Source organism: Olea europaea, unplaced genomic scaffold (genome assembly GCF_002742605.1).
Source record: "Olea europaea var. sylvestris unplaced genomic scaffold, O_europaea_v1 scaffold1649, whole genome shotgun sequence".
NCBI lineage: Eukaryota > Viridiplantae > Streptophyta > Magnoliopsida > Lamiales > Oleaceae > Olea > Olea europaea.
Genome location: NW_019234147.1, coordinates 205,356 through 224,980, shown reverse-complemented (window position 1 = coordinate 224,980; position 19,625 = coordinate 205,356). Strand labels below are relative to the sequence as shown.

The 19,625-nt window shown below is 31.7% G+C and overlaps 1 long non-coding RNA gene and 1 pseudogene across 8 annotated transcripts; one reads left to right on the top strand and one right to left on the bottom strand.

Moving 5' to 3' along the window:
- Window positions 1-1,505: 1,505 nt before the first annotated feature.
- LOC111377381 lies at window positions 1,506-8,391 on the bottom strand. Of its 8 annotated transcripts, none has more exons than XR_002699720.1 (4): window positions 8,095-8,391; window positions 4,334-7,508; window positions 3,509-3,594; window positions 1,506-3,008 (listed from the first exon to the last, which is right to left on the bottom strand). It is a non-coding gene; the product is annotated as an uncharacterized LOC111377381 (long non-coding RNA). The 8 variants fall into 8 exon arrangements; XR_002699719.1 differs by having other exon boundaries at window positions 1,506-3,594; window positions 4,334-4,400; window positions 4,802-7,508; XR_002699715.1 differs by having other exon boundaries at window positions 1,506-3,594; window positions 4,334-4,939; window positions 5,610-7,508.
- Window positions 8,392-15,666: 7,275 nt separating this feature from the next.
- LOC111377380 lies at window positions 15,667-17,686 on the top strand (annotated as a pseudogene).
- Window positions 17,687-19,625: the final 1,939 nt, after the last annotated feature.

Here is a 19,625-nt window from a genome sequence, read left to right as displayed (position 1 = left end):
TCAATGAGAGCATCATGTATCCTCCTTATGGGAATCTAAACTTTAATTGTGTAATCAATAATAATTGTGTAATCAACTAATTATTATTATTATTATTTGTAATAAACTTTAATTGTGTAATCAATAATTATCGATGAATGAATTAAAACAAAAGTACCCAAAAAATTTTGAAATGAAACAAATGTGATTATTTAAAATTAAAACAAAACTACAACAACAGCCACATACATACATTCACTCAACGATGCAGAAAATGAAACATTTGTAGGACAAATATATGAATTCCAATAATTAAATTATGACACTATGTCTACTTTGTCGTATCATAATTTCAAAATTCGAAATGTACTACGTTGTTTTTAATAACATGATTTAGCCCCTGTTTGATTCCTATTTTTTGAAAAAAAAAATACATTCTTAAACAGTGTTTTAATATCATTTCAACCACACATTCTTCAATAAAATAATGTTACATGCAAATTCAAAACTTTTTCTTATTTTTTAACCACTCATTTCCCATCAATACACTATTTAAAAATTCATTCTTATCAAAAGAATGGGACTCAAACAAGGGCTTTATATTTTCTTAGTTATGATATTTTTATTAATTGTACTACATTTTTAAATTTTATTAAATAATTTAATATTTTCGTAAATGAAACGTAATTGTGTATGTAGTAATAAATTAAATAAATAAATAAATTTTCAATTATATAAATTGTTAAAAATAAAAAAAAATGAAGAAAATAATTAAACACTATTTATTTTGTTGGTGTAATGGATTGGAGATGATTTTTAATTTGATACAAAACTTTGATGCAAAGTTGGAGATGGTCTTATAGGATTTGATATCATTCATAGAGAGATTCAAGGAGTTTGTTAGCAATACTTCAACTGTACTCTTAATAAGTTAAAGTAGGGGTGGGCGCGGGTCGGTTCGGTTCGGTTCGGTTCGGTTCTCTTTAGAACCGAACCGAACCGAACCAAACTTTTCGGGTATCTAGTAAATGGAACCGTCGGGTCCAAATATAATTATGGAACCGTTCGGGTTCGGTTCCATTCGGTTCGGTTCGGATCAGTTCGGTTCCGTTCGGTTCTGTACTATAATTAAATTTTTTAACATTTATAACAACGTTATATAAATACGACTAATGATACATTCAATAGTTTTGGAATGTCAGAGATTAGTAAACTATCTTGTTCAAATGATCGCTACGATCAAAGCTTCAGTCGGGGAAAGTCACGGCTTCGATCGGAGGTCAGAGTGTCGGCCGACGATTGTATAGGTTTTGGAATATTAGATAGGCTGCGAGAGTGAGTGCGAGAGTCGAGACAACGTTATGCATTTTATTGTAGGTGTTTAGGGTTATTTAGTGGATTTGATTTGTTTGGCTAAGAAATGAAACAATAAAATGGGTAATTGGGCCAAAAATTAAAAAATTAGAAATGAAACAAATTATTGGGCCAAAAATTTGGATTTAGAAATCATTAATTTGTTAAATCTATCCCATCGCATAGAGTCCAAACTTTTTTCTCCCACCCTACTCACATCACCAAACACCCTTTCAAGCTCCAATTGCAAATTTTTTGAATTTCAAAATTTGAAACCCTCATCAGTGTTAATTGACCCAGTGTACTCTTCAATGGTCAAAATATTGATATTAGTAATGACGTGTTGAAACTTGCGACATCATAATGGTGATGTTTACATAGGGACTCAAAGATTTAAAATTCACAGTGTTAACTAAAAAAGGTTGAGCCCCAACCTTGAGGGCTCCCACCCCCTCCCCCCCCTCCCCGGGGCTTTGTGAGGGAAGTAAATCGCGGAATATGCCCCAACAGGTCGGGGAACAAGAACTGTCTGTACACTGTGCCTACAAGGAGTCCAATTTCATGTCTCAAGAATCGAACCCCCACATTGCGGCTGCCAGCAAGGCTTGAGATAACCTCACTCTTATCCTTTGCACTACTGGACTATACCCCGAGGGGCAAATTCACAGTATTAACTTAATTGACAGGGGGTTGAGTTTTATACCATGATTCCTAGAACTGTCAGAGGCACTCTCCTTTTGAGCATGGTGAGTGTATCTTTGATAATGGTATTTGGAAAAGCCTACTCTTTGTCCTCAGCACTTGGAGCTACCATGGAAGGTTTATGTAGAATGACTTCAAAGATAGTATTGTTCTCTGCTAACGCTCTGCTAATTCAAGTGTCCTCTCAATTGGGTGGTCTCCATCCAGAAGAATTTCAGGCTCCACAATAGGCACGAGACCATAATAGCACCTGGCAGAGAAAGGTTTACTGCAAATGATATTACATAATTTATAGGTAAGCTGAAACAGAAAACTTCATATGTGATATACTTTATCTGAAGCAAAAGAGCTTAGAATTTAGAATAAGGACATTGCTAAATTTGATTTAATTGTATACGAGATTTGAGAATTATACTTGGCCTGATGTGCACCATTATAACAGGACTCAAAACTGTGTAGAGATTAAATTTGTAAAATATCTTTAAAGATCCACGCATTTTTGGATTCACAACATGCAACTTACAGGAGGACTAAATGGAGAATAAAAGGATGGAATGATATGCTGAAAAGAATCATTTGACGGTTTTACAATGCAGTGACTTGCCAACTATGATAGTGTTCCTTCAGCAGTTCCTCAAACAATAATCATGTGTCAGAAGAAGCAATGAGATCTAGATGTGTATAGGAACTTCTCCTTAAAAGAGATTTAGAAACAAGTCTAAGATATGTCAACAAGTAAATCTTCAACATTGCAAAAACAGCAAGACAGATCATAAGAATACTCTATTCAACTTCTGAAGAAGAAAATTGAAGTTTGGATGAGTAAATTCAATGGAAAAAACCAAATAGAACAAATTTCAGCGTCAATTAAAGATGATACTTAAGAATGAAATTGTATGTACCTGTTGATGAACATCGGTCATGAGAAGTCTAAAGGGTCAATTGTAGAAACACCTTAATGGTTGCTAAAATAGCTGCATCATTCGCATGATGATGTCAAAGATTCATTTCTATCTGAGAAACAATCTAAGCAACCAACTCCAGAATAATACATTGTGCCAATTCACTAAGTTTTTTAATTCTATACACAATCAAGTGGAAAGTTAGATACTTTATTTAGGATGAGATATGTCTGAGAATGCCTCTGTATCTATGTGACCGTGCTTGCAAATGGGTGTAGATGAGAGATAGATTCCAATATGATCTTACACGTGACCAATTCAGTTAGAAGTCGCTAGATATATTTTACTGCCAAGACTTCGATTTTAAAATTTGTGGAAATTGTATGTATGAGCATGTTTTGAACTTGTGATTAACCTATTCTTTTGGCTATTGTTGATGGAAACAAGGAAAGCATTGAATGAAACTTGAACAATCAGAACATGCATCCCATCGGAGTTACTTAAATGTGATTTGTTGTAGTGCTGAAAAAATAAGCATTTTTGTCATAAATTCTTTTGTATATCATTTATACCTACAGTTCATTTTTCTATAATGTTTCAAGTGGCCCCTGTTCCTCCAACGAAACCAATTCTTCTGTGTGTCATTGATAGTTATAACCTACAAGTATAAACATAACTGAGGTGGTTAGAACCACAAAACAAAGGTAATAAATAATTTGCTAAGAGAGAAAAAAACACGGAGCAATTATCCAGGTAGAAGTATATATAAAACTGCATATAGCGTATATAAAATTTTTAGTTGTAGTAAGCTTATAATTGTAGATGATTATCCTTATATTTTCTATTCGTCACAACAAGCTCAGATATTCTCAAATGATGGATTTCGTTGGAGGGGAGGGAAGCTACTTAGCTTGGATATACATTAGAAAGTAATTTTCTGTCCTTATATTCGTATGGTAAAAGGTAAATTGTAGGGAAATATTGTAATAATCAATAGATAAATTGAGGCTACATTCATTAGATGCATACCTAAGTAGGAAAAACAATATTTCAATTGGCAGTAAGTTACGTCTTAGAAATAAAACAATTTTGCTATTATACCTAAAATTAAGATAAACGTTTTACTTATAAGCACAGGCAAACATTTTTGACACAAAATGAAAAAGTTATTTTAGATTACGTTTAAGCTTAACCTAGCATGGTTGAAGTCTTTGGTTTTTAGTATGTTCAACCAAATCAAAGCTAATATCAGAATTTGTTTAATATTTTAATTTTTCATTTGACGCACAAGAAAACATAAAAAGGAAATAAAATTCATTTAGAAGGTATAATTCACTTTATTGAAAGAAAAGTTACTTATATCTAATAGCAAAATGAACAGTATTTTAAAAACTTACATAGAAGTGTTTTTCTCTGTTTGATTTCCATCATCTAGCACTGTAATCATCCAATTCACAGAAAATTCTATCACCAATGCACATATTTGTGTGATTATTTATGCGCTAACTTTTATATACATAAAAACTAATAATTTAAAAAGTTACAGAAAATCATCTAATTCAGAGAAATGCTAAAACTCAATCTGAGAATGCACTCACAATATATTGTAGTTAAGTAGCCATTGAATTTTACACACATATATTATTGGTTTAGAAGAATTAGAGAAATATAGATTTAGCTAAATTCTTGTTCTCTCTCTCTCTCTCTCTTTTTTTCCCCTAAACCTGTAGGTGTATTTCGTTAGCAATAGAGAATCAAGCCATCTGTGCGTGTATCCCTAGTATTCAGATATCTAACATATACATTTTTTTAACATATACAAAATCCATACAGGATTGAAAAAATAAAGAACAAAAAATACACACGCGTAGTGAGTAGAGAAGAACCAAGAGAGATGTCAACATGAAGAGACGGTACGTTGGAAGGGATGTTTATAAGGAGGAATCTACAAATCTCGTATGCAAATGCGAGCACCAATAAAGGCCACCAGAACGGCATCATATCTGAATGAAAGAACTATTTACCCCATAAACGAAAACCAGAATGATAAAGAAAACTATAATGAACACTTTAAATGCAATTGCTGGAATGAAAATTAAAAAAAATAAAATGAAAAGTGATCATGAAATATACTTCACACATTTTTCTATGATGTGTTTAACCCTGTATATGGTGAAGTTATCCCTTTCTTAAGTAAGGAAAACTGGATTTATAGGAAAATTATTTTCAACAAGAAACAGTGTTTAGTTATATTTCATGAAAATTTTGTACCTTATATCAGAAATAGAATGATCGACAGTATTAATAATAATTATCAAATAACTAATGAACTCTTGAATAATGACACTTGATTTTCAGTAGCAAGAGATTCCACAACCCAACCTATAAAAAGTTTATCTAAATTTGAATTCCACGAAACTGGACACCTTTTTTAGGGTATATACAAAGGCTTTTAAACTAATCAAATGGACGATATCAAGCAATGATAATTTTGCCCTTATGTTGCAATTCGGCATATATTAACTATCCTACAAGCACCAAATTAAACATTTGCACAAGCTACCACCAGACTTAACTGTAAATAAGTGGGTTTCAATTAAACTCATACAAAATATTATTTTCAACTATAGATAATTAAATATGTAATCTTGAAGTTGTAAAACTTGACCATACCTCTCCACGAACAGGAGTCAACCGAAGGTGCGAGTAACTCCTAATAGCTTTTAGTGAAGCAATCCTAATGAGCAACATTTTAATGAGGTCCTTGTACAGGCCAGCCTCGAGTGTATATATGTGTGTGTGTGTGTACTTAAATACTTAACCAAATAATATTTCTATATTAAAATGAAGATTTCATGCAATTAAAGAGATAGACTAGCAAAATAAATCATCTCTCGCAACTCGAGAGATTAGACTAGTAGAATATTTAATATTCTCACATTTTGAGATGCAAAAGGAATTGGTACACACATTTGAGTTATCAAATGTTCATTGAGGAATTAAATATAAGAATGCAAACGTAAAATTCACACATTAAATTAAATATTTCTTACTAACATAGAGATTATATAATAATTTTTATCTCTTCTTATTTTGTGTACTGTGAAGTAATATAATAGATGTAGTTTAGTGGCTGAAAGGAAATTGTTCTTAATTTTGATTTCTTTTGTCAAAATGGTATATTTCTTAATTAACAAAAAGGCAAAAGTAAAATAATTTCATGTTGCTAGATCAGCTTTCCTTACGGTAAGGTCAAATTTGTTTTGAAGAAGTTTCTATATTGGTGTCAAGTCAAAAATCTAGAATTTGTTTTAATGATGCCAAAATTTATATTATTTGGAAGGGTCATAAAAAAATCTAAAATTAGAGATAGCTTTGAGGTCCCCCCCCCCACCCCCACCTGATGTGAGGCCCTCAAAATTATGAGGCCCAAGGCAATGGCCTAGTTTGCCTTGGGCCAAGGCCGGCATTGTCCTTGTAGGTGTACTAATGGTAAAAGAGGCCGGCAAAGCCATCCTTTAGTAATATGTATAGCTTTACTTTTCGTGTTCTTTCAATCTAAAACTTTATCATGTTATTATATTATGCTCTTATCCATGCTTTTCATCTTTTCAAAATTGAAACGAGATAGCATGTTGTTGCTATTGCGACGGCAATGTGTCCTAGTCTACCCAACATGTCCAAAATCATCCAAAAGGAATTAGTTTTTTTGGGACCATGTACATGTCCATAATCCAATCTGACTGCAACTTTTTTATCATGACATTGATGCTTTCAGGATTTAGAGATCATATATCGAGTCTAGACCTAGATTAAAATGCTTCCTCTACTACCCATGAAAGGTAAATTAATCAATCAAGTAATACTTTTAAAATACCTAAGCAGGTTTGACATGTCCTAAAAATGCCGATTTCACCGTTTTATGATCAACAAGTTTCTTATGGGAATGTACATATTTTGGCTTTAACATTTAAGTTCACATAAACATGCAACCTGTGCCTAAATCTTGGAATGCACCACAAATCTCTTACGTATCATCGTGAACTTAAAATTAAATCATATTGGAGCAGGTATGAGTAAAGCCACAGTATACATGGCATTAAATCACAAGTAGCAATACCTCTTTTCTCCTATCACATTTCCTTTTCACTTCATGGAATGTATATGTAGAAGAATATAGAAACAAACTTATTACCTTGCTTTGGAAACTTACACAAAGAAAAGGGACAAAAGGAAACCTACAGATGAGCTATCGAAGAAGTAAACACTACATTACATTTAATCAATAGATAATTGAATGTGCCAATATGTAACATATATGAAGCCGGCTATGAACAACAAATTCGGATTCAAGGGGTTATAGTGATCATATTGTTATCCAAATTTCTTTGCTGATATGAGATATAACCATGGATTTCCCATTATGAACCCAAGCTTCTACTTATCGATCAAGGAAAGGTACATGACCAACATCACTTGATTCATATATGGAGGTGGCTAAAGAAGTCGAATCACGAACACCATCATCTTCCTATTTGAGAGCATAGATTTCACAAGTGGCACCCTTGTAAACTGTTATACAAACTCATAAGTACTACTCACTCCAAAAAGATTTGAAAATATATCTGGCGTAGAAATTAGTGGATGCACAGCCACTTCACAAGAATCATATATAGTTAAGTACAAAATCAACACTTTCTTTGCAACAATCGAAAAAGATACTCACAATACTCTCAATCTTGAATCCAATTTAAACTAAAACATACCACAAACTTTATAACAAAAAATGAAAAACTAACAAATAAACAGCTCGTCAATGGGAGGGGGAAGAATTTTTTTCAGCCTTTAACAAAAACCACCACCATAGAAATATGTTAGCTTACCCAAAAGTTCATCAGCATTTCAATCAAGTTCTCTTATTTTTATGATTTTTTTTCCCAGAAAGGCTAACTACACTAATTCTTCAATATGCACATAAAAAATGTATAAACTTGTGCCAGAGACCCATTTAAAAAAATAAATGGTCAGCTAAACAGCTCATTCTAAATCAGTCAACAGATCAAATAGGAAACCAAGAGCAAACACATCTTTCCATTACACAACAATTGAAATTCATTGAGTGGAAATTGAAAAAATCTAGTAGAAGAAAAAAAATTACCTCTATCAGTAATATTAAACTCCACGACTGAATCTCAAGAAACCCGACGCAGGAACAGTAATTCCGATTGTTCTAAATTGAGTTACAAATGGAAAATGCATGAATTGGATAGTTATTTTTACCCATCAGAACAAGGCATAATTTATATGTACAGATTCATGGAGAGTGACTGACTTACAATGGTTGAAACATCTTTAATAAATTCAATTTTAGCTGTAAAAACAGTCAAAGAAACATAAATCAAACAAATACTCAAAACCTTTTACAAACTAAAGGATGGGGCTCTAATTTAAAAAGTAAGTCAAACAAAACATTAGTTTAAAAATTTCACAAACTAAGTTATTTTTAGGTAGAAGGCCTAAAGATATGGAAAATGGAAAATATAATTGATAAATGACCTTACATACAAAAAGACATTACTGTCCTAATTCCTATTTCAATTTCCATTTTACCCCCAATTAAAGTCTACCTTCCTTCCATTTGCTCTTCAAAAATCGTCTATAAAGGTATGTAATTTATTTCTTTGTCATTATCATTTTTCTCTAATTAATGAAATCATAAACTCTACATTCATTTTTCCTTAAACACTCATTTGGTTGAAGTGGCTAATAAAATCTTGCAATATTATTATTGAACATTTGGAGAAAAAATAATGGAAGAGACACATTTAAAACAAATAAGTACAGACATAGCAATATATGGAGAGGAGTTTGAAAAAAAAGTAAGAAGTATTTTTATCGTCGGTTTTATAAATTTCGTATATGAAGGACATACTTAACAATGCAGAATGTTGTGGGGGCAAATGTATGTTTAATGGACATACTTAACAACGCAAAATGTTGTTATGGGGCATTGACTTTAAATAAGGGTCATGTTACCTCTACAAACGGACTGTTCCCAATTAAGTATTTCAATAGCTTGTTCCATCAGAGAGGGATTAAGCAATCAATTAATTATTTGTAGTTTAATTAATTAGTATTTATATACCAATTTTTTGTTTGGCAGATAGTATTTCCATACTCTTGATCGAGTTGCCTTATTTAGAATACTTCATGCACACGGACGGATCCCGGATTTTTTTTACAGATGATTGAAAAGAAATCAATGTAGTGTAATTTTATATATAAATAAGTCAGCAACGTACAACAATTTAATAATTTCATTTAAATATGAATTATTATCTGTATTTAGCAAATAATTGAAAAATTAGTGACATGGAAGCCAACGAAGTACTTAGTAAATATATAGTGAAGTAACATTTAGGGTAGAGGTGGACATTTTTCGTAGAACGGTGGAACCAGACCGAAACTAGCCCGTGCAGTTCCGATACTTTTATTAAACTGATCAATTTTAGAACCATGCATTGAAAATCATTTGGTTTGGATTTGATTTTTTGCACTACCTTAGAACCAAAATGAATTCAGTTCTCTCTTGTTTATCTTTTTATTGGTATATTGCACAAATTGTACCAGATTTTTGAATACTCTACCATAAAACTATCCCACACCAAATTTTTACTATCCATACACTTCTTCTTCTTTTTTCGTACAATAAAACTAATGGATAATCAACATTTAAATCTAAATAATTTTATAAATACTTTACAAAAATTCATAGATCTCATTGTTTCCAAATTGGTCGATCATCAAAATCAAGATCTTCTCCTTGAAGATAATATGATACAAATACTATATACATTTTTAATATATATTGTTGTATTAATTTTTTTAACAATTATTTTTCTATCTGAATTTTACAGTTTATATTGTCTTCAATAATTTATCCTTTTTATGCCCTTATTATCGATCTTGAGCCTTGGAGTGTATTTTTGCTCATTGTAGTATTTAATTAACTCTATTTTATAAATTTTTAATTGACAACTAGTTTTATACTTTATTTTTATATATTTTTTAATATAAAGAACCGAACTAGAACCAATTGGTTCGTTTTCGGTTCGATTCTATATTTTGGTACGGAACTCACTTCTAATTGAGGGGCATGAATCTAGATATTAGTACAAAAATTAACATAAAATAAAGGCTTTGAAATGTCAAGAATAAAAATGCAATTAATTAAGCAACTAACAACATTATAAATACTGATGGCAATGATTGAAAATATGAAAGGATTATGAAAGAATTATGATGAGATGGATATATAAAAATGGTAGGATAAGTATATAAAAATGTTGTCAATAGAATTATAAAAGGATTGAAGAAATTATGATGAGATAGATGTATAAAAATTGTGTGGATATATGTTTTGGAATGTCAAGCAGATGAAAATAATATTTTTTTTAAAAATTAATAGAGATATCAGTTTATGGATATCACTTCCTTTTTCAGTAACTCGTGTGCTTGCGCCCCTTGAAGGCATTCTGTTTTTATTTTTCAATTGTAAAGTCATCGCCAATAAAAAAACCCCTTTTTTAGACTTTATCTCAAGAGGTTTGTCCTTTACACAATCGTCTGATCTCTTTTTAATTGTTAGCGACTAACGCGTGTGAAACAGTTACTTAATCGTTTAATTATTTTGATCATAGAAGATGAATCAAACATTATATATACACGCTTTATATATTCAAAATTAGTAAAAACTCTGAATTAAAAGGAGACGACAACTAGGAAGGAATTCAATATCAATTCCTTCTATGCTCATATATAATTTTACTCAGGTGGGGAGGGGGACGCTAGGAAAGATCAATGAGCTGTGAATTTTCCATAAAAACATAGGCGTCTATAAAAATGATGCTTCAAAGTCTTCAGAGTCAAGAACTCATTAACCGAAGCAGACACTATTAGGTGCCATGACAACTTTTACAAGGGACGCTAACTTCATTTCTATCCAAAGAGCTTGTGTAAAACAAATTCTTTCAGTTCACTTTTTAATGGGGCATTCGAGCCCGCCAAGTATTACATTGCTTGCAAGTGAGTTGGATTCAACTTTCACCAAATGGCCAATCTTGTTATTGCTATTCCCAAAAGGAAAGCACCTCTTCAGAGGTCAACTTGGGTAAGATAAAGTTGCGAAAAAGATTAATATTGACATGACTAATCTTTTGAAATAATCTTTTATATGATAGAAGTAAAATTTACTTGGAACCTTATGTTGATGCAACAAGCCAATCCTTCCATTCTTTTATACCAAAGATCGCTTACTTTTCTCTTTTTATTATGCTACTCCCATGCAATCCATGCTTTCACTTCTATAACAAGCTAGTTCGACCAACTTGGTTTACAATTACATTCATTCACTAGTTAATTAAACTCAAATTACAATATGAAATTCAAATAAAAGGTGAATCAAACCGACCCACACGATTGATGCATTGTTTAGCACATATTGTTGGAAAAATGAGTAAATGGGTCACTTTTGCCGTAAGTTTGAGTGGGATCTGTTGGTCCGATTTGGAAGATCAAAGTTGATCTGTGTTCTCCTCCGTGAGAGCATCGAAACCATATATTTACTTGTCAAAATTGATTAACGGATGAATGAAAAATTGAAACTCAAAGTTGGTCATTGGAAGATGGTTTATGTGGGAAAAATGACATTTGTTCCACATAGAAAAATAAAGAAGCATGAACCACTTTATATACGCCTACACTTTGGAATAGTGTAATCATGTGTAGCATAGAGGCTATCTCCACGTGCGCGCAGGGGGTGCAAATCTCGGATCGAAATAGCCTTCGGACCTTGAACTTGGATGCCGTGACCTGCGCACACGAATGTCGGACCGAACAAGGCAAAATTCGCCCCTTCGGAGAGCCCATGTTTTACAATTTTTTTTGCTTTCTCCAATAACTTTTGAGTTTCTGAAACTGCAAAAACTCCAATAGTCACAGTGTAAATGGGCAGTAACTCCAATGGTCACAATGTTAATGGGCAGTATGCCTATAAAAGGCTCATTCTCCAGTAATCTAACACACTCGAAAATTTCATCTACATTTCTACATATATAGTTTCTTCTTTTCTGCATTCCTTGTCCAGTAAGGTCTTGTTCTTGTGGTGATATTGTTCGGATACTAGATCATTTCGCCAGAATAATATCTGCGGTGCTCAGATTCTACTATATACCGTTGTATCTTGGGAAACAGACGTTCAGATTAAAACTCAAGCACGTATGGTGAGAGAGTGAATATGTTTTAAGGACATTGTGTTTACACAGGCCTCGGATTAAAAGTTTATATGAAGTTAGAAGCATGTCGTTAATTTTATTTTATTTTTTGTTCTCTGAAATTTCTGTTAATTTTCAACTTTCCCGTTTAGATTTATTAAATTAACGTGTCTTATATAACTTAATATAATTTAGTTCTGAATTAGATTAATATATTGTAGTTTATGATAATTTAGTTTATTGTGTAATTAACTAATATTATAAATCGGTATGAGAAAATCCGGTATTTAATCTTATTGTATGCGTAAAATCAAGTTTGTGCAAATTCGGTATACAATCTGTGTATATACATACGCATATACGGTAAGTGCAATTTCGGTATCTAAAATGCATATACGGTACCCGTGAATTTGGTATCATTCCACCAACATAATTTCCAACACATACTATTTTAAGATACATATATAATGGGGTCTACAAAGGGAGCAAAACAATTCTTTTAAATTGAATCATAGGGTGCGTGCATATCTCATGATTTATCATGTTGCATTTGTTCGAAAATAATTAATTGTAGTAACTTGTAAAATAATAAATATATAAATAAAACTTATTGATTGATCAAGTCTTGTGACAGCACGATGTCCAAAAGTGAAATTGTTCACCGATAACTGCTGCGATCTCTGTGTACGATTACTCACAGAATACAATGATTAAACAAACCACTTGTATAGCAATCATGAATGGTTTCAAGACTATGAAGTGTACACCCAAAAAAATGTAATACTCAAGTAAAAATTACAGAATATGACAATTATAATTTCTGTTTCTTGATGTATTTTTTCCAAAATTATAGTGTTTATATAAACAGAATAGATATAACCGTCTCCATATGATTCAAAAAGATTTGAAATTTTTAATGCAACGTGAGTAATGGATTCCAAATAGTGGGCCGTTGAAAAACAATCATATTATATTAGCTAGTTTGACTCATTAAATAATTTCGAAAATAATTAAAAACAAAAAAATAATTATTTTAATCAAGGAACCCCAAGAGCCCAATCAAAAACTTTGTTATTATTATTGTGTGGGATGTGACCCGAAATCCCAAACTCCCATACAAATTTCACACTTTTCAACATTTGGACTTATCTAAATTAATTACTTATTTCACATATCATATTTATTGTATAAATGTCTAATAGTATTGTGTCAAGTGAGCCACGTACGTCACGTTTAGACAGCTAGATGCCTAGTTACGACCAAAGGTTCAGACCTAATATGTCAACAATGTGAGACACGAGCTTTCAGAAGTTGGACCCTACTTGTGCTAAGATTTGATATTTCTCACCATACGTATTTAGTTGTGTCTTGCTATCCTTGTATTAGTATATTGTCAATTGATCAAGGACTTTGTTATTTGTACATTCAAAGTTGACATTCTGAATGACACTCCTCACACAAGAAAGGGGCTCACAATTATTTTATTACGTGTGGATCCCCCCTCTCTTGTGAGGGAAGTGTTATCCGGAGTGTGAACTCCGAATGTATAAATAACTTTATTAATTAAGGACTACAATAAATATCTAATTATCAAATGGGATAGAAAAATGTGTTTTTGTTGCTTTTTTATTCATTTTTTGTTTCGAAAATTGTAATTTGAATATCATATTATTTTTTTCAGATTGAAATATCAATTTGGCTTTAAAGAAAGATTTGTTGCAAATCTCTTCTTTATTAAATAGTATTAGGGTATCTTTGACATGAATTTTACTTTTACTTTTATTTCTTTTAGAAGAGCTATTTGAGAAAATTATCTTAATTTTTTTCGAAAATTAATTTTTTTAAAATTTATTTTCCAAAAATATTTTTAAAAGAAGTCATATTGGACTAATTTTTTCTAAAAACTCCTCTAACTGAAAGAAGCACTTCATAAAATTAGTCAAATGGATCCAAAAATAGCTTTTGAATCTCAAAAACTCTTTTTAACTTTTAAGAAATCATGCAAAACAGACTCTAAGTGCATATCATAGATGTCATCTCTAATAATTTTGCTCTTGTTTATAATTGTTCCAAACTTTTAGTTCTTATCAAATAAATTATTTCATGATTTTATTTGTTCAGTGACAGAAATCTAAATTCTATTCTCCATATATTTGAAATCATATACATGAATCTTTTTCATCACTTTTAAGTGTGTGTGTGTGTGTATATGACACGTTGCCATAAGTACTGGAAAATTAGATTTGGTTTGTCAATAATCAATAGTTTCGTTGAAAAAATTTTCACGAGGTGTTCGACCATAAGTCAAACTGCTCCTCTATAAAAACACGTTTGATACATTGTATGTACCATGTAGGATTATTTATTTTATTTATTTATTTATTATTATTTTTTTTTAATGCACCTTGCCAATCACGCAAATAATCTTCTATGAGACGGATTAGGGGAGGTGTTAATGTTAGCTCTTGTTTGATAGTAATTACTGAGAAAAAATGATGTTTTGAATAATATGTGGTTCAAAAGTATGGAAAAATTTTGAGTTTATGTGAAAAATATTTTATTTTGTGATTGAAAATGAGTATGACAATTGAAAAAGACAAAAAGAGGCTTAATTTAGCAAAGGAAATAATAATATTTGCAGTTAAATGTACTTAATGTGTAGAAATTTTTAATTTTTCTTTAAGAAAATAGAAATTAATTTTTATACAAATTATCAGGAAAAGCATTGGAATATATAAGATATTTTCGCTACCATAGAATGATAGCATTATCCAATCTTCAATTATTTTATTTTATTTTTATTTTTCGCTAATAGTCTGAGGCAGCATAGTGGAAATATTGAAGCATATTTCAAATTTTATTTATTCGAGTATTTCCATCAATGAATGACAAGCTTCAGAAACTTTAATTTCATCATTTTTTTAACAATCATACTACATATTCAAGTTCAAATACAGATGGAACACGTGTGGCCTCATGATTGGACAGTTTGAAAATTTAAAACAAAAATACCAAATTATTTTTTGACATATCAATTTGTCTCTTCACTCCCTATTTTTAAGCATGATTAAGCTGCTTTATTCTTTTTCTAATCAAAGTTGTCATTTTCTATCAAAAATGCTGGCTATGCCACAATCTTGCTACACAAATAGGCCAATGATAGAATTTAAAAATAGAAACGTGTCAAATATTCATTTGACAATTTGAAAAAAGGAAAAAAAAAATGATTGGTGTACAATTTTTTTTACAGAATGTTTACAATCTCTCACAAAAGTATGGGGCCCACATTAATAAATAATGTTAAAAAATTAACCCGCCCTTGTCCCCTCACCCCCCATGTGAGGTGTTGGTAAGGGTTCTGAACCCTTACCCTGTACATCTATCATCATCCAAAAAAATCATTACCCTGTACACCTATCATCACCCAAAAAAAAAATAATAATAAGAAAGGGAAAAAAGCCACACAGAATCTGTCACCTAATCTTGTCAAATGTGCACCTCTCACCTAATTCCATCGACTGCCCTTTTTTAATAGCTTTATTCATTCGATTTACAGTACTGTGGTCGGTTGAACCAATTCATAAAGTCAATTCTCAAGAAGGCGAGCTACGATTCGAGGTCGGCCAAGCCAAATTCTGCTAATTCTCAAGAGTCGATCAATTTTTTCGTCATTTGAACCTTGTGCCATAGCTACATAGAAAAATCTGGTGAGTTAGTATGGAGTACTCGTCGAAGCTGAAGAAACCTCATGCTGTTTGTATACCTCTTCCTGCCCAAGGTCACATAAACCCTATGCTAAAACTAGCAAAACTCCTCCATTCCAGAGGTTTTCATATAACTTTCCTTCACACAGTGTTTAACTATGAAAGATCGATAATGTGTAAAGATCCAGATTCGATGAAGGGTGTTGAAAATTTTATTTTTGAAATTGTTTCTGACGGTTTACCCCCAAGCAACCCCCGGGGAATTCTCGACCTTCCGGCTCTCTGTGTATCAATGCCTATACACTGCAAGAATTCATTTAGAAAACTAATTGAAAAGCTTAATTCTTCGCCAGATGTTCCTCCTGTCACTTGTGTAGTTTCTGATGGTGTCATGAGCTTCACTTTGGAGGTCGCGCGAGAGTTTAACATCCCGGAAATTCTTTTCTTCACCCCAAGTGCTTGTGGCATGTGGGGCTATCTTCACTATGATGAGCTTCTTCAAAGAGGCTATTTTCCATTCCAAGGTATACAAATTTAACCTAGCTAATCTAATGAATTAAGTACTCTTTTCGTGCTATTTTGTTGATTTTTCCTGTGTTCGTTGATGTTGAGATATTTAGATGAGAGCTGTTTAAGTAATGGATATCTTGACACCATAATTGATTGGATACCAGCAATGGAAGGTATTAGATTAAAAGATCTCCCTACATTTATTCGGACAACTAACCGGGATGATATAATGTTCAACTACAACTTAGAATCAGTGAACAATGCATTGAAAACTGGCAGCATCATTCTCAACACATTCGATGATTTGGAACAAGATGTCTTGGATGCCATGAAAAGTAAGTTTCCCGACATTTACACCGTTGGCCCTCTGTCTTTACTTTCTGAACAAATTACTTGTGATGCAAAAATGGAGTCGGTCGAAGCAAGTTTGTGGAAAGAAGATGATAAGTGCTTGGAATGGTTGGATAAGAGAGATGCAGGATCGGTTGTGTACGTAAACTATGGAAGTCTAATAATAATGACCCCTAAACAATTAAGGGAATTTGCATGGGGACTAGCTAATAGCAAATACTCATTTTTATGGGTAATTAGGCCTAATCTTGTGAATGGTGGCACTGAGATTATATCACAAGATTTCTTGAATGAGATCAAGGATAGAGGGTTGATATTGGATTGGTGCCCACAAGAAAAAAGTTTTAGGCCACCCTTCAATTGGAGGGTTCTTAACACATTGTGGGTGGAATTCTACTTTGGAAAGCATTTCACATGGGGTGCCCATGATTTGTTGGCCATTTTTTGCAGAACAACAAACGAATTGCCATTACTTGTGCTCAAAGTGGGGGATTGGAGTGGAGATTGATAGTGATGTTGAAAGTGAAGAAGTTAAGGGGCTACTTAGGGAGTTGATGGATGGGAAAATGGGGAAGCAAATGAAGGAAAAGGCTATGGAGTTGAAACAAAGAGCAGAAAGGGCCACAAAACAAGGTGGCTCATCCTACATTAATTTTCATATGTTAGTACAAAATCTCAAAGAAGAGTCATAGATCTTTGTTATTTGATTAAATACATCACATTTGGAAGTTAATCTCAGTTGCTGAGTGAGATCCCGTAAAGAAACTAAATATTCGGGCAAAGCGGATGCAGTAGATAGTGTCTTTTTATTTTATCGATGTTACATTCGTTATGTTACACAACAAGTGAAAGAGAATAGTATGCCAAAATTTTGTGCTGCTACATGAATTTATAGAGTTTTCAAATTTTGGTCCCTCCCCTGGTGATGCAATAGTATTCCACCAGTGTACGGTATCATATACAAATAATATAATGATGGGTAGAGTATGTCAAATTCATGAGGATTTATTATCTATTTTTTCACTTTAATTAATATTAATTATAATTTAAAACAAAAATATAACATTTTTTTGTTTGAATTATTCTAATTATCAACTAAAAATAAGAAAGTCTTGGAATTTAATTAAATCGCGAAAGACACAAGGATCCCGAATCCATCATTTTCAACCTTCTTTTAATCCTTAAATTTGCGTTATTAAGAGTTTTATGTTGCCAATCGCTATTCATTATATGTTAATTTTCTCTCTAGAGATAAATAAACTTAATTGTCATCTATGGTTGGACATCTATATAAAGGATGTATTATACAAAAATATAGGATGACAATTAATTCAATAAAAAGCAAGAATTAAAGGTAAAAATGAGCAATTATTAGATTAAATCCTATTTGTTAAAAAATCTTTAAAACTCATTTTTTATCAAACATTTATCAATAAAATAATTGTGCACGTAGATTCATAATTTTTTTCTTACTTTTTAACAATTCTACATTAAACAGGAATAGTATTTTTCGAAAAATGTGCAGTTAAAAAAGAATGAAATTTTTTTTATTTGTGTATAATATTATTTTATAAAAAATTGTGTGATTGAAAATAATAAAGAGAAAAAATGAGAATGAGAATGTTGGCATAATTTGAGCACAAAATACAAGATATTCGTGAATAGAAAATTCAGTTAAATTAGAAGAAAAGTTGTACCTTAATCTTAAATGCAATGATTGGGGATGACACCTTACTCTTCAACATCATTCAAGACTTCAAAGAGATGGTCTATTTCTTGCTCCAAAATGTGTCACAGAGTCCATATTTGACGGGAATTTAAATTTAAATTTAAATCAAAGTTAATAATTAATTTTAGTCACATATTTCATAAGTCCCATAATTTTTCGACGACGTATTTCATTAACTTTTATTAAAATTTATTAAAAATCTAATTTTATTCCCTACCAAATAAAAGCATAATGATATTTGGTGTTTATTTTATGTCTAGAGACTTGGAATATGTAAATAGGCTTTAAAAAAAACCCTAAAAACGAGTCCAAAAATGAGTTAGAAGTAAGAAAATGTAGGTTTTTTTAAATGACATCCGAATTTTCCAATCCAAAGCGTCTCTTAGAGCATCTTCATTAATAGTGGTGTAAAGTAGAAATTTACATATTCAAAGTGATCGAGAACCTCTCCAGTGGAGAGATAAAAAGGATATATAAATTATATTTTTCATCAAGAAAAGTTAAAGCACCAATTTACACCACCACTTAAAATACTTTTATGTTGTATCTTATTTTATTTTATATTTTATATATTGCACGTATTAAGTTAGGTGCAAAGAGATATGACATGCAATCTTAGCTGAAGTCATGCTGACCTTGCTCATACCACCAGGTCTTATATTTGCACCAATGGCTATCTAACTTCTAATGTCATCAAATTTGGTCCTTCAACATTTTCAATATTTCATTTCAATGTTCAAACTTTTAGCTTCATCCATTTTGGTCATCCATTTGAGGATAATTTTACATGTACATTATGGTAACCACTTATGAATACCGTAATGTACTTATGGAATTTCATGATTGAGGGGTTGAAAAAACTGTTTTTCAACTCTCTAATTATATTATGTCACTTGTACATTATGAATATCCATAGAACATTATGGACACTATAATATATATGTAGCATAACCAGGGACGGATTCAGGATTGGATTTAAGATCGGACTACAAAATTTCAAACGGGCTACTACGTGGAAAAAAAATTACACATAAAAGACTGATTTTTTTGCCCAAAAAATAAAAAATACCTTAAGAAAAAGCTCTTGGGCTTGAGGGAGGGGGGCTACGGCCCAGCCCTCCCC